Below are 21285 nucleotides of genomic sequence, written 5' to 3'. Positions count from 1 at the left end.
ATTAACAAAAGGGATTGAAAACATGTTTGTTTGGAGCTGTTTAGCTAGCTTATCCTATAGTTGGCTATTCCAAAACGGGTTTTAGGTGTCATTTATCCAAAACGGGTTTTATGTGTCATTTATCCATATATTTTGTCTCCTTAGATCAATCGCGTCTAAAATAAAGTTTATTGTTTTACTATAATGATCTTTTTCTGCAATCATATCTGCGTATAGTAAGTGTTCTTCTTTGAAGTGTCCTATCTTTTTGGAGATTTCTTTTGTTACTTCACTTCTTTTTATTTCTATTTTTCACAGGAAAGGATAATGTGTTTTTAATTATCATACATTTATTTTTACATAAAGGGCATTTAGGTATTTTTCTTATTTTTTCTCGAAGGCTTTTTGGCCTGTCCACCACGCATTGAGGAGGTAGGTGTAAAGATTAAATTTTTTCCATTTGCTCCAAATTTTATCCCAGTTCAAAAGGGGTTCTTGTATTTCTACTTTGTTTTTTTGGCATTCTTAAATCTCGAATTATTTCATATTTTGTTTGTTATTGGTGGGGTTCCATATATCGTTGTTATTTTTGTATGTTTTTAGTGTTTCAGTTATTCTATAGACAGTTGCTGGTGGTTTGATTTTTTTTATTAGTTTGTTGTTATTGTAAATATCTTTTCTGTATGGAATTAAGAAACCAAACCAGTAAATGTATAGGCCTTGCCAATAGTAGTCTGGTTGGGTCGTTAGCCTGTTTCTTTCTATATAGTTGGGTCTCTGTTTACTTCAGTGTAATCAATTGTGCTTTTTTATATTGTGAATTTCTTGTAGACATATAAATTCATAGTTTCTTGCTAAGTTCATAAATTTTTTTGTTTTGTTTGGATTTAGACCATTAACATTGCATGAGAGTATTTATATTCCTTTTTATCCATGATATGGCAAGGTTTGTTTGTTTTCTATTGTTTATATTAGTTTTGGTCTATAAATGTGTGACTATATAGTCATTTCATTATGTTACTTTCTTCCGTTGTTGTTGCTGGTGGTGGTGGTGGTGATGGTGGTGTTTTTTGCTGTGTTTTGTTTGTTTTATTTCGGTTGGTCTTTTTTAGGTCCCTCAGACACTTTTTGTTTCCTGGGACTTGTTGATGGAGTTTTGTAGTTTGGTGCTGTGTAGTTATGATTGTTTGGTGGTGAAGCTGTTGCTTGTGTTGATGCTTGTGGTGTTGTTTCAGGTACTGTTTGTTGTTCATAGATTGGGAGGATAAGTGCTGTTGGTTGTGTCATTTCTTTTAACAATGTTGTTATTTTCTTTGTTCCTTGTGTCATTGGTGTCTCTGTTGCTTCTGTTGATGTAGGTGTTGTCTGAGGTGTCGTTTTTTTCTGCTTCTTTTATTGGTTTCTTTTTGTGTTCTTCTTGTTTATGTGATTTTGCTTTTCGTTTGTTTCTATTGCGTCTTGAGGTTGATGGTGGTGTTGGTGTAGCGTCAGTCTCCATGTCACTGTTTTCTGGTGTTTGATTTTGTTGTGTGATAGTTGGTGTTTCGTCATTTTCTGTCTCAACCAACATTTCGTCTTGTTCTGTATCCAAATCTTGTTGTTGTGTTGTTTTTTGTGTGTTCAGTTTGGTTGTTGGTGGGTTTTCACTAGCCACCTGTGCATAAGTTGTGTTCTGTTGTGTTAATGAGTTGACATCAGATTCATTTTCTAAGTCAATTTCTAGCTCATCCTGTTTTTGTTGTTTGGTATTTTTCTAAGTGCAGCGCCATTTATCATGACCCTTTTTCCCACAGTTGCCACAAGGGCGTACCATGTGGCAATAATTTAGAGTGTCATGAGTGTATTGTTGTGGTTTCCTACATTATATATATATATATATATATATATATATATATATATATATATATATATATATATATATATCTTGGTTTTGACAACTATAAATTTTACTATTTTGAATAGAATAAATCCTCACAATGCTGACTTAAGGATAGCTTAGTCTCCAGAAATTGAAGGACTTAAAATGAGTGCAAGTCTTTCCCTGATCAGCATTTCTTTTCAAACTGACAATTCATGTACTTAATGTTAAATTCTGCATATCTGCAAGGTTATTGGTTAATAATGATAAAATATTCCAGACATCTGAACAAGGCTTTAATATCTCCAACACCAGATTGAAATTAATTGCAAATTATAATTACCATTGGTTATTTTGGAGATTGACAGTGAAAAATTGCATTTGTCCATAAATACACTTGACTTGTAAATTATAAACAATAATCCAGTAATTCGATTCATATAAATATGTACATTCATCAAATTTAAATACTTGATTAGCCAATTCTCTCTTTTATTTATATAACCTGAGGAACATGATATAACATTCATTTTCAGATATGATTTTGTTTAATGGTCTACTACTACTACTAATACTACTAATAACAATAATAGTTACAAAACAATAATAATGAGCAATACTGCATGTAATATGGACACACTTAATGTCCATCATATGAAAAAAAATTTCTCAGCATTTATTAAGAATTTAAAACTGATTGTTTTGCACATAATAACTTCTATATTCATTTTTTTCATATGGCACAAATATATATATATATATATATATATATATATATATATATATATATATATATATATATATATATACACACACAGGAATGTAACAATGCAAATGTACTCAGCATTTATTTACATATTAAAATGGATTATTTTTCCAAATAACTTCGAAGTACATCTTTAATAAAGTTTATGTAACTTTACAAGAATGTGGCTCTAAAGTGACCTGTTTAATTTTATTTCAGCTGATAAATGTGCAGCTTTTTTGTACCTGAATCATTCGTGACGATTAAGATATTCTTACTCTTCTGAATGCAAATCACCCGCGGATATTTCAGCACTCCTGTATTTACAACTTGTATGAGAGACCCGTCTGGAGACAGCTGATAAATGTTGTTAGAATTGTTTCCACGAACATAGATGTTGTCATATCTGTCCACAGCTACTCCACAGGGGCGTACAAGATTGTCATGACTGAAGGTAAACTGCTTCCCGCCATCCATATCGAAACAAAAAAGTGAATGCATATTATGTATAAGAACATACACTCGTGTTTTCATGTTATTCAGAGCTACGGAGTTGAAGTAATCATAGCATGAAGAATCATAAAGATGAGTACACTTTACATCTCCTCTCGTGTTAATCAGACTCCACTGACTCTTTTCATCACTACAAAAACCATTCACAACCATCTCCCCCTTCCCAGCATCTGCTATTCCATTACAATTATATTCTGTTGATATCGTTCTGACTGGCCTGATGACGTCACCAATCACAGACAGGATCTGGATTTTATTCTGATTATACAATGACACTGCTACCTCCTAGTCATCAAGTACGCAGATGTTCCATGGTTGACCTGTTAGGGTATGACTTGTGATGAATTGATAGGAAGAGCTTAGTAGGATGCATTGGTTATTGCCATGATCAACAAGCATCACCCTGTCTCCTGGGAGAAATGTGACACAAGTATACCATGGTGTATTACCAGTAGGGACGTTAAGATCAATTACCTCAACCATCTCGACCTGACAGCTTTTCGTTGGCCTCTGCGAACAAGTTAGGGTCAGAGTATTGGAGCTGGTGCGAGTCACAACTTTCCCTAATTCAGACAATGAGATGGACAAAATGGATTGTATCATAGGTGTGAATTCCACATCTATTGTTATAGTGTCAGTTTTCTCATACTTTTCTACAACCAGATTGCAATATGAATGTAACTGCGGCTTCATCTTTTCTGCCATGCAAATTGTTCCCAAATTTATGTACTGTTTCAAGGAGATAGTGGGAATTTCTTACAGCATGAATCAGTGACAAGCAGTGATGGTTCTTATCCTGTATCCTAATAACCTCTTCTTTGCAAAATTCTACTTCCCTCTGTCTTCACTCGCTTCTCTAACTCGTCAAGAACTAAATTAATTTTCTTTCTTGCTTCTCTGATTTGGTCGGTCATCTTGTTAACTTAGGGTTCAAGTTCATTCAGACAGGCCTCATTAATCTCTGTAAACCTCTTTAAATGGATCTCGATTTTCTTCATATCTGCAATTATTTCATCTGGCTTGCGGTCAGATAAGGAGCAGTGAGTTGTTTTCTTAAGTCTACTACTTTGGAACACATTTTATGGGTATCGAAGAAGCATGTGCCCCAACAGGGGATGTTGTGATCTTTGCAGTAGTATTTTATATCTTCCCCATGATGTTCCGAACAGGTAAAGCCTTATGCAAGTTTCAAAAAATTTTCTGGGTTACAAGTTAATTCCTCCAAACTAAGAATGGTATGACTCTTTGATACTGTCTGTTTCCTATGAGGTTTCAGACAGTCTCCACACATGGCCTCTTTGCATACTACACAGAACCCTTCAGCCGGGACAATGGCACCCTCATTGTTACAAGCGTCACACAAACGATCTACTTTCGATTTCCTTGGTAAGACTGATTCTAAGACTCTGTTGGTTGGAAACAAAGACGCCCATTCACTTGTTGGCCTGTCCTTCATGGAGGAGCTTGCAGAATTTCTGCATACTGGACATTTCACAAATCGCACCTTCTTATGTTTGGAGGCTTCGGTTGTTATGTGAAATTGTAAACACTTCTCACAAAAAGAGTGGGCACACGGTAATTGTCTGGGTATGTTGAACTGTTCCAAACAAATTGGACAACAAGGTCCATCTTCAGTCTCTATTTTAGCAGCCGCCATCTTTAACATTAAACTGTTATTTAACCCTGATAGGAAAACTACATTACCTACTGTATGAAGCTATCTGGACGAAACATTTACAAATACTCCTTCATTTGAATAATATTGATATTTACTTCCTGATTTGTATCGATTGGACATGGGCATGCTCGATTAGTTCGTGCCGACTCGGTTTGTATTTGATTTGGACTTTTATTTTAAACGTAGCTTTAACAATTTTCAGTCATATCGCTACGATGTCTGCTGTGTGGCAGTCTATGATGATGTCTAGCACTGGGGCATCATGCTGCAGCCATGTAGCATCGTGTCCCACCCGGCCACATTATCCTGACACCAGTCCGACCAGTCCTAGCACTAACCTCTTAATGCTGACCAACGACCTCCAGCATCCGAGGCAGATGCTTTAACCACTAGGCCACTGGAACGGTTTCATGCCGACACATATTAGAGAAAAAGTTGTAGTTGTTCTTTGTTTTCCGTCCAATCGAGTCCACACTATTCCAAACTTTTAATTTTAGAAAAAGCTACTGTATTTTCCCATTAGAGGTCTTGGTTTAGTACGGACTTAAGCAGATTTGTTTTCGTTACATTTGTTTGTCATAACCGAACTTACCTGTGTGTCCTATAATACTGGGGCACTATGGTATTGCAGGTCTTAAAGTTAGCAATAGGCGAATAAGCAAATAAAAACAATGACCTTCAAGATATTATATCCCGTACAAAATTTTCCACATGGAATGTATATGGAATCCATACGTACTTTTACAGAAATATCCATATGGACATTTCTGTTCTATAGTTAAAGCACTCTTATTCATTTCAGTGTATCCATATGGAAATGTTATGGACTCTGTACGTACTCCGTATGGAAAATCTCATGGAATATGCTAATTAGTCCATGAGATCTGTAGGTTGTCCATATGGAATAAAATTAAAATTCCATATGGAATTTGGCAATAATCCATATGGAATTTGTGAATAATCCATATGGAATTTGGCAATACTCCATATGGAATTTGTGAATAGTCCATATGGAGTTGGCAAATGTACCATATGGAATTTGTAAATGTTCCATATGGAATTTGTAAATAGTTCATATGGAATTTGGTAATAGTTCATCCCGTACAAAAATTTCCAGGCATACTTAAGGCGGATTTCAGACGGGTTTTTTTAAGTACTTCTGTCTATACCATACAAAAATCTGCTTCAGATTTCTATTAAACTGCCTAATGATTCTTAGACATTATTGGGAATCAATGATGAATATTTCACCATAATTTTTAAAATGGATATAAATTTTATTTTGACAGACATTATCAAATAAGATTTAGGTTTTTCTTGTCCTCATTTTCTTTCTCGCATACAAAGCCTAATCCATGATGGCATCACTTAAGTCTTTTTCATTTCACTGAAAAGTCTGGTGAGATTTCACAAATATCTGACTAAAACGTTTGTGAGATTTCACTACAATTTTGATCATAGTATAGTATTTTACTGAAGTTTCAGAAGTTTTTCATATATTTCAGAAGGTTTCAGATTAATAATGAATATGACTTAAACAGGACTTTATTAACCAAGGTGATATTAAGTTTGCATGATTTTTTTTTTACAGATGTTGTAATTATATGACATCCAAGGCAAGAGATATGAGAGTTAATAATAATAATAAAATTAATAATAATAATGACTTTATTTACAGAGGGTAACTTAATTGCAGAACTAATCTACCTTGAGGCCTATCTGTTATGTACAATATTTATAGTATATACAACATGATGTGAAGAATCGGGCTTGACACTAAATAATTAAGTGATTTTAAAAATCAAAGTATCAAGCCTACAATATATGCACAGACATCTGTGAACACATAAACATATATAAAATATTAATCTGCATTGAAAAATTCAACTGTGAAAATAATGCAAAATTACAGAAAAGCATCCATTTGAGACATGAAAAGAAATGCTAAAAGCCTGCCATGTCACTTGTACTGCAACTTGATTTTTGATTAATGTACAAACTATGATGCTGTTGTGGTCTCTTGAATTAGTACTTGTTCAATAAGCAGCGTGACAAACGTTTATCATGATAGAAGTACTCGTATTTTACACTGAATTCCAACACACCTAGAATATTTAGACAATATACACAATAATGCCTCACGATATTGAACGATGATTCTACGTGTGGGCCAAGAAAATTCCGCAAAGATATGACCATCTTTGATAGACAAGAATTCCCACCAATGATCTATACTTTGTCCTCCTTAAATTCATCCTGGAAGTTAATCAGTTTTGAGTTATATAACTTCGAAATCATCCTGGTTCAATTCCTTGTCCTATTTAGCACGTTAGCCGCTACTGTAGAGCTGTTATGGCACAAAAAGCGAAAGCTAATCCTGGCGTTCAGTTTTCATACACACTGACCAATTACGCTCCCATCGACTTTGACTGAAGCTATTCTCTTTGCCGCACATTTTTCAAATGGTTATGCTAACACGTATCCCGCTCGAATCGCCATGTTTAGCATTCCCGTCAGTTTCCTTTACGCAACGACTCATTGGACAAGTACAAAATTGTGACCAATCAGAAAGCTCTTTACAATGATCATCCTTTAAATAATAAACGGAACAAATACTTATTAGAAAGCCCGTTGCGGAATGGGACCGGATAGAGCATTATTTAAAAAAAGTTTCGGAGACGATATTAAAAAAAGGGTCCATATCGAGAAAAATCAGATTCAGGTCAGGAGAAAAGCGAAATTCTGATTCAAAACAGAAAACAAGAAAACTTTTTTGAGGGCAGTTAAATCCAGTTTAAGTTTAAAAAAATACAACAACAACAATAACAAAATTTGATAAATAAATATAATACAGAAAGATGTGGAAAGAAGTTATTGTGCCCAAAATAAACAATACAATTACAGCTATCAGAAACAGGGAATATAAATGCTGCTGAAAATCAATCAAATTGTACAAGAAACAAAAATAAATTTTATTATATCTTATTTATATTTTTTTAAACTAAATTTTCAGTGATATTGCAATCACAAAATATCACTATATTTTTAGAATTTTTAACAAACTCTCAGTGAAATTTCAATAAAAAATTCCCACTAACATTTTTAGAAATGTTGGCAGAATCAGTGAAATTTCAATCATAAAATTTCACTGACATTTTCTTAAATTTTGGTAAAATCTCCTAAAATACCATGATTTTAGTGAAAATGGACATTTGAGTGAATGTCAAGAAATGTTCAATGATTTTGCTGAAATTTAAGTCACATTTTCACTAGGGCCTGATTTTTGTAGAGCATATTTTAATAGGAAGCCAACAAAATTACTTTTCAGAATAAACATTAGATCAAGCCCAAAATCCACCTTGCACCAAAGATTCATCTATGCTTGTATTTTAATATTAAATTTCTGATCATGTTTACATTTTCCCTACTTTTTTGGTCATGTCTTTGTTTTTAAACATCTGTGGAAATAAATTAAAGAAAACTGACATGCATGTGTTTCTTAAAATTTATGAGCATATATTCATCCTTCCACATCAGCTACACTGACATATACAGGTACACAAACTCCCACCAATATTTCTATTTTAATCAGATAGTTTAGGTTAATAATTATTCAAAGAGTATTTTCCATGATGCTATAATACATGAGCCTGCTTTCCATATGGAAAAAAGTGCTTATGGATTAAAGTTGCAACTTTATTCCATATGGAATTTTCACTTGCTGTGAAGTACTTATGGAATTGATATGGAATAAATTGTCTGATTCCATAAGTTTTTCAGTCCATATCTATTCCATACAGATTCCGTAAGTATTCCATATGGAATCCATAAGAAATTTCTGTACGGGATACATATATTTGGTGTTCTTATCTCTATATTAACAAACATTTAATTTCCAGTTTATATCAGATGATAGTGGGAAACGACTGATAATCTGATTCCAAGTTATATTGGGGCATTACCGGTACTCTGATATCAGGGTAATACCGATAAAATATATTTACGATGGTATCTACTTGTCCTAATATTAGGATCTTGGTATTTATGTTTCCTAAGTTGTTAATCAATTTGAAAATTGGATGCTGTTTTAATGGCTCTCTTTCTGTCACCTGTACACTCCAAAAACATAAACTTATCTGAGAGAATTAAAACAATGCATAGGTAATCAATTGTGATGGGGGATAGCACCAGGATTGTCCGTGAGAATGGGCACACAAACATGATAATGATCATGACCACAGACTATTTAAACAACCACAGGAGTTACACCGAAAAATAATAAATCATCAACAAAAGTTTTAAAGTGAAAACATGTCAATTGCAATAGCTACCAGAAAACAACAGCATTATCATGCTTCACATTTGACTATTATCAGTTATCATAGATTCGATCTCTTGCTTCTTGACAAATATGGTAATCATGTGACCTGACTATTGCATAATGATAATAACTTAGATCCATGAGTAAAATGCATGTTTATGTATTAGGTGATCCTGCATCTGACTGGCTGAGCTTGTTACCTTCTAGAAACCATATTTCCAATTCTGACCAAAGTTGAAATATGGCCTCATATCATCATCGTTGCAGACAAGTTTGATGAGAAAGATTCATGCATATTAATGAGGTTTTCTTGTATATGTATTTGATTGACTGAACTTGTTATCAGTCTGGAGATCATATATCTGCTATAAGTTTGGTCAAATGTGAAATATAAACGTATACATCTATCATCAAGGTGGGTGAGACAGATGGACAGTAATGTGGTGACCTTGCATCTGATTTGGTAGAGTTTGTTGCCATTCCGGAAGCCATATGGTTTGTCTCATCTTAATCAAACCTTCAAGACAGGCTTGTATAAGAAAGATCTCACTTGAATTCAGTAATGTGCAGGATGTAATAAAATAAGTGAAAGTAACATGATATAAAATTTGCTAGATAGTTTACTTAGATGTCAATGCTACATAAGCCTTCTTTGTAAATGTAAACTGTTATGTTAGAAGGTAAATTATATCTGGCCTGCTTGGGCCTATTGTTACTACTGCAAACACCATATTTAGTGTGTATGTGTGTGTGTCTTAAATTTTTAAGGTAGCTTTGCTGTCTGCAGTGTGGCAGTTTATAGTGATGTATAGGACCGAGTTATCATGCCTTCTTTGTGAATGGTTAACTGTTAAGTTATCAGGTAAATGATATCTGGCCTGCTTGGGTTTCTTGTTACCACTGCATAAACCATATTTATTGTGTGTGTGTGCATGATTTGAATTTTTAAGGTAGATTTGCTGTCTGCAGTGTGGCAGTTTATAGTTATGTCTAGAACTGAGGAATCATACTGTAGACATACAGCACAATGACCCACCAAGTCACATTATCCTGACAGCAGGCCAACCAGTCCTAACACTAACCTCTTAATGCTGAGCACAAATAGAGGCACCTGTTAGTACATTCTTTGTAGGTCTTTTGTAGGACTTGGCTGGGGTTTGAACCCATGTCCTCCAGCATCTAAGGCGGACACTCTAACCACTAGTCCACCAGAACAATCAAACCACATTTTGATCCAACTGACCAGAATTGGAATACATACTCAAGACCCAAGTCGAATTTGCAGACTTGCAGTTTAGGCTTATATGATCATCATCTCACCTGAGTCCATTAATTATCAGGACCCACATATATTAATGAGTCCAGTAATTTGCAAGACCCACATTTATTGATGAATCAAGTAATTAACAGGAACCACAAATATTAATGAGTCCAGTGATTAGCAAGACCCACAGATATTGATGAGTCCAGTAATTAGCAGGAACCACAGATATTAACGAGTCCAGTAATTAGCAAGACCCACAGATATTAAGTCCAGTAATTAGCAAGTCCCACAGATATTAAGTCCAGTAATTAGCAAGTCCCACAGATATTAAGTCCATTAATTAGCAGGACCCATATATATTAAGTCCAGTAATTAGCAAGTACCACATATATTAAGTTCAGTAATTAGCAAAAGCCACATATATTGATTAGTTCAGTAATTAGCGAGAGCCACATATATTGACAAGTCCAGTAATTAGCAGAAACCACAGATATTAATGAGTCCAGTAATTAGCAAGAGCTACACATATTGACTAGTTCAGTAATTAGCAGGAACCACAGATACTGAGTCCAGTAATTAGCAAGACCCACAGTATTGATGAGTCCAGTAATTAGCAGGAACCACATATGTTAATGAGTCCAGTAATTAGCAGAAACCACCTATATTAAGTTACTCATTCATCTTTGCAAGGATAAGATTATTCAAATTAGAAAAGTTTTTAGTTTTCAGTGAGTTTGTGGCTGAGGGACAGTTGTATTCCATTATGTACCACTTACATATACTACAATATTTTAGGACATGTTAGCTGTGAAATTCAATGATATGGTTTAGAACTTTGGATCTTACTTTGAATCATGCTATTGAAAACTGTACTCAATGAAAGTGCACAAGAAACTTTTTTGACAAGTATTTCTGAAAGTAGCCAGCCAGTGAAATTATCAAATTTGCAGCATGTAAAAAACATTTTATGCAACAGTTCATGATTAGATACAGTATATAATGGAACAATGGACACAGTCTGATTTATAATCTTTCCCACAGTAACAATAATAAAGGTATGTAGTGTTACTCATGTCCATCCATCTGTCTATCACATTTTAGTTAGGTTTTAAAGCCTCATTATAACAGTAATAAGGGCATGTAGTGTTACCCATGTCCATCCATCTATCACACTTTAGTTAGGTTTCAAAGCCTCACTATAACAGTAATAGGGGCATGTAGTGTTACCCATGTCCATCCATCTGTCTATCACACTTTATTTAGGTTTTAAAGCCTCACTATAACAGTAACAGGGGCATGTAGTGTCACCCATGTCCATCCATCTGTCTATCACATTTTAGTTAGGTTTTAAAGCCTCACTATAACAGTAATAGGGTCATGTAGTGTTACCCATGTCTATCCATCTATCACACTTTAGTTAGGTTTTAAAGCCTCACTATAACAGTAATAGGGGCATGTAGTATTTGCCTTATCCATCTGTCATACCTTGGTCAGGATTTGCATCTAGGTAAATTTTGAAGCACCATGATGGGTCATCCATGTTCTGTGACCACATGCTTTTTCCTGTTAAGCCAAGCCTAAAGGAGTAGCAAAATAAAGCAGTCACTTTTACAGCAGGGTAGTCATGTTAAGGATTTTGATTTAAGGCTTTTATGAGTAAATACGATTTCTATAGCATCTTTTGAGTGAATACAATTTCTATAGCATCTTTTGAGTGCATATTGGGAGGAGTTTGTATATTTAGCTCACCCGGTCAAAGATAATGTGAGCTTATGGTTTGATTTTTTTTTTGTTTGGCATTATTTGAATCATTTGTCATCCATCCATCTTTGCATCCATCTGCACTTGCTTTCATTTCTGGTAAGAGATCATTCAGATATGGCATGTATTAACTTCAGTCAGCAAAACATTGGATGAACTTTGACCTACATACATGTATATTAATGTAGTTATCTTGCATGCTATTAGATAACCTGGTTAAAACAAGCAATGTAGGGGCCCCAAGTGGCCGTGTGGTCTAAAAGTGCTCACTGTTACAGATCACCACCATCTCATCTCTGTCTGCATGGGTTCAAGTCTCAAGCTCGGCCAATGTGGATACGTTACAAAGCTTGCCAGTGGCTTCTCATGAGTTGATGGCTCTTTCCTGGGTTTTCCCAGGTTCTTCCTCCACCATTTATACTGGCCACCATGTATAGCCTATCTTGTGCTGAAAAATGGTGTTAAACCCTATAACAACAACAACAACAACAACAAAACAAGTAATGTTAAATCCATGATATAGAACTTACATACACTAATCAATCTGATACAGATGGGTTATATGTAATGGTAAATTTATAACATCACGTAATGTTCATTTCATTTGGAGCTGCAAAGTCAATTTAATAATTGATAGTTTGTAAAGTGGTTCAAATTTTTCAAGGTCCTGTTTACTTTTCACTGACTTTCATTTGCGTAACTATTATTGCCATTACTAAAATTGTACAGTCAGTTTTTGTTTCACATTGTTTATAAGATACATTAGTCATAACCACATCCTTGAATGTAAAATCACTGCCAGAGTTTGTAGCAATATGACACACTTAGTGGACAGGTTATGTCATATCAGTGACATCATAATGCAATGACCACATTATTTTGTGTACCGAGGTAAATGTTCATTTTTTTCACAAGTGGTTATCCTTAATGCAGATGAATTTTTGGGTGATATCAAGGTTACACAGAATTGTTAACTAAAGAAATGTGAATCACAATAAATTACTTATTACTTGTTAATATATTGATCATCCCTTGAGGGACTCTTGTTTGATATATGTAAATGAATATGTAAAGGGCATGTAGATTAGGAGGAATCACAACAAATACAGCACTGTAATTGTTAATCAGTACCTTTAAGTAAGTCAAAATAAATATAGCACTATAACTGTAAATCAGTGGGCAGTCAGTCCCTTTAAGTAAGTCAAAATAAATATAGCACTTACTAATTATTAGTCAGTGGGCAGTCAGTCCCTTTAAGTAAGTCAAAACAAATATAGTACTATGAATGTTAATCAGTGGGCAGTCAGTCCCTTTAAGTAAGTCAAAATAAATGTAGCACTATAATTGTTAATCAGTGGGCAGGCAGTCCCTTTAAGTAAGTCTTGTTCGTTTGATATCAAGGAATAGACATCTGCTAATTAAGAAGAAGAATAAAAAGAATCATGATCATCAATGCACTTTGTAGTTGTCAATCAGTTAAAAGTGAGTCCCATCAAGGGACTCTTGTTTTCTTTGATATCATAGAATAGAAGCTAATTAAAAGACAAAAAGAAGAACTGGAAGAATCACCATAACAATGCCCATTATTAAAAACACATAAATTAGATCTGTGTGTAAAATACTACTACTAATAATAATAATGATAATAATATACTTTATTCAGTAATTTAGGCCACCAGTCCATATTACAATATACAATACAAGTAAATATAATGTGTGACATGGTGTAAAGAAGTTAAATATGGCATTCATTATGAGATAAATAATTTTCTATAATCGGGGCATTATATTATAAAGACGTTTCTACCTCTAAGTATCTTATTTACCATTTGTTTGAGTTATCAAAGACATATATAGTAGGAAAGATTTTAATATATATATAAACACCAATTATTAACCAGTAGAGAGTCTGTCCCTTCAAGGGACTTTTCTTTAATATCAATGAATAGGTTTCAGTAATTTAAAGGCAAAAAGATGAATATAAAAAATATAAACATTAGAAATTGTTTAAACAGTAAAGCATCATTTCCTTTGAGGGACCGTCTTGTTTGTTCAAAATCAAGGAATAGGTATCAGTAATTAAAAGGCAAAAAAGATGAATATATTAAATATAGCAATTGGTAATTGTTTAAACTTCATTCCCCTCCAGGAACTGAGTTGTTCATTTGATATTAAGGAATACGTATCAGTAATTAAAAGACAAGAAGAAGAATGATAAATGAACCACAATGAATATAGAACTTAATTGTCAAACAGTTGAGTGTCAGTCCCAGCATGGGACTTTTTAAATATTCATCATAAGTATCTGTTATTTAAATAACAATAAGAAAAATTACAATAAAAATGCCACTTTCAATTGTTTAGCAATAGTGATTAAATGACTTTGATGGACTCTTGTTTGATATGCATTCTAAGTTTGATATTAAAGAATAGGTCCCTTTAATAAAAATGCAACAAGAAGAATAAGATAAATATAGTCCTTACTAGTTGTTAGCCAGGACAGCATCATGCCCTTCAAGGGACTCTTGTTCATTTGTTATTAAGGAAAAGCTACTTAAAACACAAGAAGAAGAATTAGAAGAGTCACAACAGATATAGAACTTAATTGGCAAACAGTTCAGTGTCAGCACCAGCATGGGTCTTTTGTTTGTTTGATATTTGTCATAAGTACATGTATCTGTTATTTAAAGGACATGAAGAAGGAACACAATAAACATGCCACTTTTTAATTGTTAACTGTAATGAAACTTTGTTTTCTCTGTTTCTTACAGGGTGCAGCAAAAATGAACTTAGAAGCAAGGAAAAAAATGAACATCTAGACCATCAGAAGGATATGTTTGCTCTCCAAGAGGCACCCACTGCCACGCATGTTCTGAAGGTGGGGAAGGGTCTTATACAATGGATGCAGTCTTTGAAAAAAAAATATTCTGGAATCAAATAATTCAATTTCTTAGGCGACATTTTTTTCTATCATACAACAACGTCATATAAATTGAGATAATAGCACTATAATGTTACCTTCTGTCTTGTAATTTTTGGATAAATAATTATTATGCATGTATATATAATTCTTTTTCTTCTATATATCATTGTCAGGGAAGTCTACATTACAGTCTACATGAGACTTCATTGTCATGGAAGTCTAAAATACAGTCACATCTGGATTTCAAGATGATGTATTGACTGATAAAGGGAGACAAAAGCAAATATTTATCAGCATAGAATAAACTTTATAATAATAATTATTATGCATGTATATATAATTCTTTTTCTTCTATATATCATTGTCAGGGAAGTCTACATTACAGTCTACATGAGACTTCATTGTCATGGAAGTCTAAAATACAGTCACATCTGGATTTCAAGATGATGTATTGACTGATAAAGGGAGACAAAAGCAAATATTTATCAGCATAGAATAAACTTTATAGTTCAACCAAGGGACATAACTGCATTAGAATACCCATAACCATTGGACTTCAAAATCAATTGTCTTAAGCAAAAGAATTGGTTCCAAAGGAAATCAGTCTATTAAAATTCATAGCTCTTCTAACATAAACTGTAAATAAAAAATATTAAATGTGTTATATTATTTTTTTTTATTTAAGAGGTATGATTGTAATACTCCTATTCAAATCTATTCTCACATGTTATAGTACGTAATTATACATTGGTATATTGAGATTGTTTCATAGTATGTGTTGTTTTCATGGTTTTGAATTGTTTTCAGATTATCTCCTATATATCTCACATAGCTTATGCCTCCTCCACAGTTTCCTCCTATTATGTTTTTTCTGTGTGTGTGTTTGTGTGTGTATGTGTGTGTTGAGTGCTGTAAAGTGTATCTCTGAAATCAGAGACTACCTAGTGACCTTTATTGATTATACAAACTCCACTAATGTGAGATGATATTATTGATTATACAAACTCCACTAATGTGAGATGACATTATTGATTATACAAACTCCACTAATGTGAGATGACATTATTGATTATACAAACTCCACTGATGTGAGATGACATTATTGATTATACAAACTCCACTAATGTGAGATGACATTATTGATTATACAAACTCCACTAATGTGAGATGACATTATTGATTATACAAACTCCACTAATGTGAGATGACATTATTGATTATACAAACTCCACTGATGTGAGATGACATTATTGATTATACAAACTCCACTAATGTGAGATGACATTATTGATTATACAAACTCCACTAATGTGAGATGACATTATTGATTATACAAACTCCACTAATGTGAGATGACATTATTGATTATACAAACTCCACTGATGTGAGATGACATTACTGATTATACAAACTCCACTGATGTGAGATGACATTATTGATTATACAAACTCCACTGATGTGAGATGACACCATTACTTTATTGATTATACAAACTACATATGATGTGAGATGACATTACTTCATTGATTATACAAACTCCAAGGATGTGAAATGTTATTACTTTATTAATTATACAAACTCCATTGATGTGAGATGACGTTACTTTATTGATTACTCAGACTCTACTGATGTGAGATGACAATGTTACTTTATTGATTATACAAAACTCCATTGATGTGGGATGATGTTACTTTATTGATTATACAAAACTCCATTGATGTGAGATGACATTACATTATTGATTATATAAAACTCCATTCATGTGAGATGACAATGTTACTTTAACTGTTACCAAATACATCACCTTCCATTTATCTCCTCCACAGTTTCCAGAGTGTGTCATGTTAAAGGTCTTTTGTCTCCAGGGCATGAGATATTATAGGTCTTATGTTTCCCATGTTTTTGGTTAAGTGAAAGTCCTTGAAATAACAAACACATATGTAATAGGGTTTATATCTCCTAGGCTTTGGTTTGGTTTTTCTTTTCTTTTTTGTTTCCCATCTTACACATTTATCTGTGAAAGAAGACCACCCCAGTGGTCAAGTGAGCATCCGTCTCGGATGCGGGAGGTCATGGGTTTGATCCCTGGCCGAGTCACACCAAAGACTTATACAAAGGTACTAACAGCTGCCTCACTTGGCACTCAGCATTAAGAGGATAGTGTTGGGACTGGTCGGTCTGGTGTTAGGATAATGTGACTGGGTGGGACATCATGCTACATGTTTGTGGCATGATGCCCCAGTGCTATTCATCACTATAAACTATCACATTGCAGACATCATATACATTCTATACAACTCATGCTATTATTGTCTATTATGGGATGCATATACTTTAAAGTAATTGTTATATGCTCCTTGTTAATAGTATACATGGGTCATTCTACACAACCTCCTGTTATTATAGTCTATTATGGAATGCATATACTTTAAAGTAATTGTTCTATGCTCCTTGTTAACAGTATGTACATGGGTCATTCTATAATTTGAAGTAATTGTTTCATTTTAATTTACTGGTCTATATTTATATAATTTATTACAGAAATATGCATAGTAACTGGTATGATGGTCAAAAAGAAAAAGTGTACACCTTAATTTTATGTTTCATTCAGTAAAGTTACATAATCATGTTTAGACAATAATTAACATAGCAATAATCAATAATTAACATTGTAATAATCAACAGCAGAGTATTAATAATAAATAATAAGCAGTATTATTTAGTCATCAAGTGATTTGCTCACAAAATGAAACTCTACCTACCTAATCTTTATTGCATTTAAGTAAGTACTGTACAAAGAATTATAAAAACAATTCTATATATGTTTGTAATTATAAACAGTTTACACACTTCATCAGTAAAGATTGATAGACATCTTCTACTTCTTGCTTGTATCTTTAGAGAATTGTAGCACGAAAATTGCCTTAATTTTCATTTAATTTGATACATTATACGTACCAATTCTTCTTATCTCTTTCTATTATTTATCTTTCATGGCAACTATATTTTTTACAATTATGAACAGTACCCATAATGCTGACTTTAGAAAAGCTTAGTCATCAGGACTGGAAGCAAATAAGGAGAGTGTAGGTCTTTCTTTGAACGACGTTTCTTTTTAAATTAATAATTCATGCATTCAGTGTTAAACTCTGTATACCTGCAAGGTTATTGGTTAATAATGATAAAACATTCCAAACATCTGAACAAGGCTTCAATATCTCCATGACCAGTTTGAAATAATTTGCACATTTTTATCACCATTGGTTATATTGTAGATTGACAGTGAGAAATTGTATTTGTCCATAAATACACCTGACTTGTAAATTATGCACACTAACCCAGTAATTTAATAAACATAAATATGTATAAATATTCTAACTGAATTAATATACTTATTTAGTCAATTCTCTGTTTCAGTTATCTAACATGAGATAACATTCATTTTCAGACAAGATTATTGTGAACGGTCTACCATTAATAACAATAATAACAATCATAGTAATTAGCAATATTCCAAGCCACATGTCCATCGTATGAAAATTAGTGCAACAATTTTTCAAACGATAAAAATTTTCTCAGGATTGATTTACCTGTCAAAACTGATTCTTTTGCACATAAGAACTTCAATATGCATTTTTTTCATAAGGCATACATGTATAACTTTACAGGAATGTAACACTAAAAATTTACTCAACATTTATTTATACATTTAAATGGATTGTTTTACCAAAAAACTTCAATATGCATTTTGTTTTCATGGAACTTACTTAACTTTACAGGTATTAAGCACCTGTGTTAAATTTATTTCAGTTGATAAGTGTGAAGTTTTTTCCTATCTGAACTATTATTCGTGATGACTAAGATATCCTTACTCTTGTGAATGCAAATCGCCCAAAGAGATTTCAGCACTCCTATATTTACAACCTGTATGACAGACCCATCTGGAGACAGCTGATGAATGTTGTTAGAATTGTTTCCAACAACATAGATGTTGTCATATCTGTCCACATCTACTCCAGTGGGGTTTCTAAGACTGTCAGGACTGTATGTAAACTGCTTCCTACCATCCATGTCAAAACTGAGAAGGGAATTCATAGGATAAACACTAACATACACTCGTGTTTTCATTTTATTCAGAGCTACGGAGTTGTTGACCATGTATGGACAGTCATACTGAAGAGTACACTTTACATCTCCTCTCGTGTTAATCAGACTCCATTGACTCTTGTTATTACGACTGTAACCACTGACAACCATCTCCCCCTTCCCAACAGCTGCTATTCCATTACAAACGTAAGCGGTTGTTATCATTCTGACTGGCCTGATGACGTCATCAACCACTGACAGGATCTGGATTTTATCCTGAGCACATAACGACACTGCCACCTCCTGGTCATCCAGTACACAGATGTTAAATGGATTACCTGTTAGTGTGTAACTTGTGATGAACTGATAGGAAGAGCTTAGTAAGATGCATTGTGCACTGGTATTATCAAAAATCAATTATCAATTATCAACCAGCATCAACCTGTCTCCAGAAAGAAATTTGACACCAGTATACATTGGGACATTACCAGTAGGAACTTTAAGATCAATTACATCAACCCTCTCTACCTGACAGTCCTTCGTTGGCCTCTGCGAACATGTTAGGGTAAGAGTGTTGAAGCTTGTGGACATCACAACTTTCCCTAATTCAGACAAAGAGGTGGACAAAATGGATTCTATCGGATGTGCGAATTGTATGTCAAATGCTATTGTGTCAGTTTTCACGTACTTTTCTCCAACCAGATTGCAATATGAATGTAACTGTGACCTCATTTTTTCTGCCGTCAGAAATTTTTGCAAGTTGCTCCCATATTTATGTACTGCTTCAAAGAGATAGTGAGAATTTCTCACTGCATGTATTAAAGATAAACAATGATGATTCTGTTCCTGTTTCCTAATAACCTCCTCCTTGTAAACTCTGTCTCCCTCTGTCTTCACTCGTTTCTCTAACTTGACAAGAAGTGAATTGATTTTCTTTCTTACCTCTCTGATTTGGTCGGTCATCCTATTAATTTGTGGTTCGAGAGAAATAAGAGAAGAATCGTTAATTTCCATAAACGTCTTTAAATGCATCTCGATTTTCTTCATATCCGCGATTATTTCATCTGGCTTACTGTCGCATAGCAAAGCAGGGAGTTCTTCTTTCAAGTCTATTACTTTGGAACACATTTTATGACCGTGGAAGAAGCAGCTGGCACAACAGGGGATGTTGTGATCTTTGCAGTAGTATTTTATATCTTCTCCATGATGTTCAGAACATGTAAAACCTTCTGCAATTTTCATTGCATTTTCTGGGTTAGACGTTAACTCTTCCACGCTAATAATCGTATGATCCTTTAAAATTTTCAGCTTCCTGTGTGCTTTCAAACAATCTCCACACATGGTCTCTTTGCATACTACACAGAATCCTACCGCCAAGACAGCAGTACCCTCCGTGTTACATGCATCACACATGCGATCTACATTCGATTTTGCTGGCAAGACTGACTGTAAAACTGTGTTGGCAGGAAAAAGAGACGCCCATTCACTTGTCGGTCTGTCCTTTACAGAAGGACTTGCTGTATTTCTACATACTGGACAATTAATATATCTCAGCTTCATATGTTTCTTAGCCTCAGTCGTTATATGAGACTGTAAACACTTCTCACAAAAGGAGTGGGCGCAGGGCAGCTGCCTGGGCATGTTAAACTGTTCCAAACAAATTGAACAACTAAGCCCATCTTCAACTTCTATTTTAGCAGCCGCCATCTGTAATAATAAACCATTATACGACCCTGCAAGGAAAGATCTAAATTTTCTCCTCTGTCAAACTATTTGGACAAAAATTTTGAAATTCTTCTTCACTTGATAAACGATGTTGTTAGTTCCTGGTCCGTATTTATTAAATCATGGGCATGCTCGATTAGTTAGTGCCAAAACAAACGGAAATCTCTTTGTGTTCCGAAGTTTCATTCTAATCGAGCCGCAATGTTCCAGAGTGTGCTTTTGTTATATATTTTTTGGTACGGCATCTAGCAGAATTATTTTCCCTGTATATACTGTGCTTATATATTTGTTCTGCTAAAAGCCAATATGCATGACGTTATTGTCAGCACAGTCTATACCTGGTATGTATTCCACTTAAAGGACACACGGTACTAATGGTATGGAAAAATGGGAAGCCTGGAAATGGGTGAATATAAAATAGAATATATATGG

At 33.9% G+C, this 21285-nt stretch overlaps 1 pseudogene; it reads right to left on the bottom strand.

Moving 5' to 3' along the window:
• Window positions 1-2511: 2511 nt before the first annotated feature.
• On the bottom strand, window positions 2512-20949 carry LOC149783814 (uncharacterized; annotated as a pseudogene).
• Window positions 20950-21285: the final 336 nt, after the last annotated feature.

This window comes from Sinohyriopsis cumingii, chromosome 14 (assembly GCF_028554795.1).
Source record: "Sinohyriopsis cumingii isolate HCF-2022 chromosome 14, ASM2855479v2, whole genome shotgun sequence".
Taxonomy (NCBI): Eukaryota; Metazoa; Mollusca; class Bivalvia; order Unionida; family Unionidae; genus Sinohyriopsis; species Sinohyriopsis cumingii.
The sequence above is the reverse complement of the archived record's forward strand: the minus strand, read 5'-3'. Positions and strand labels throughout refer to the sequence as shown.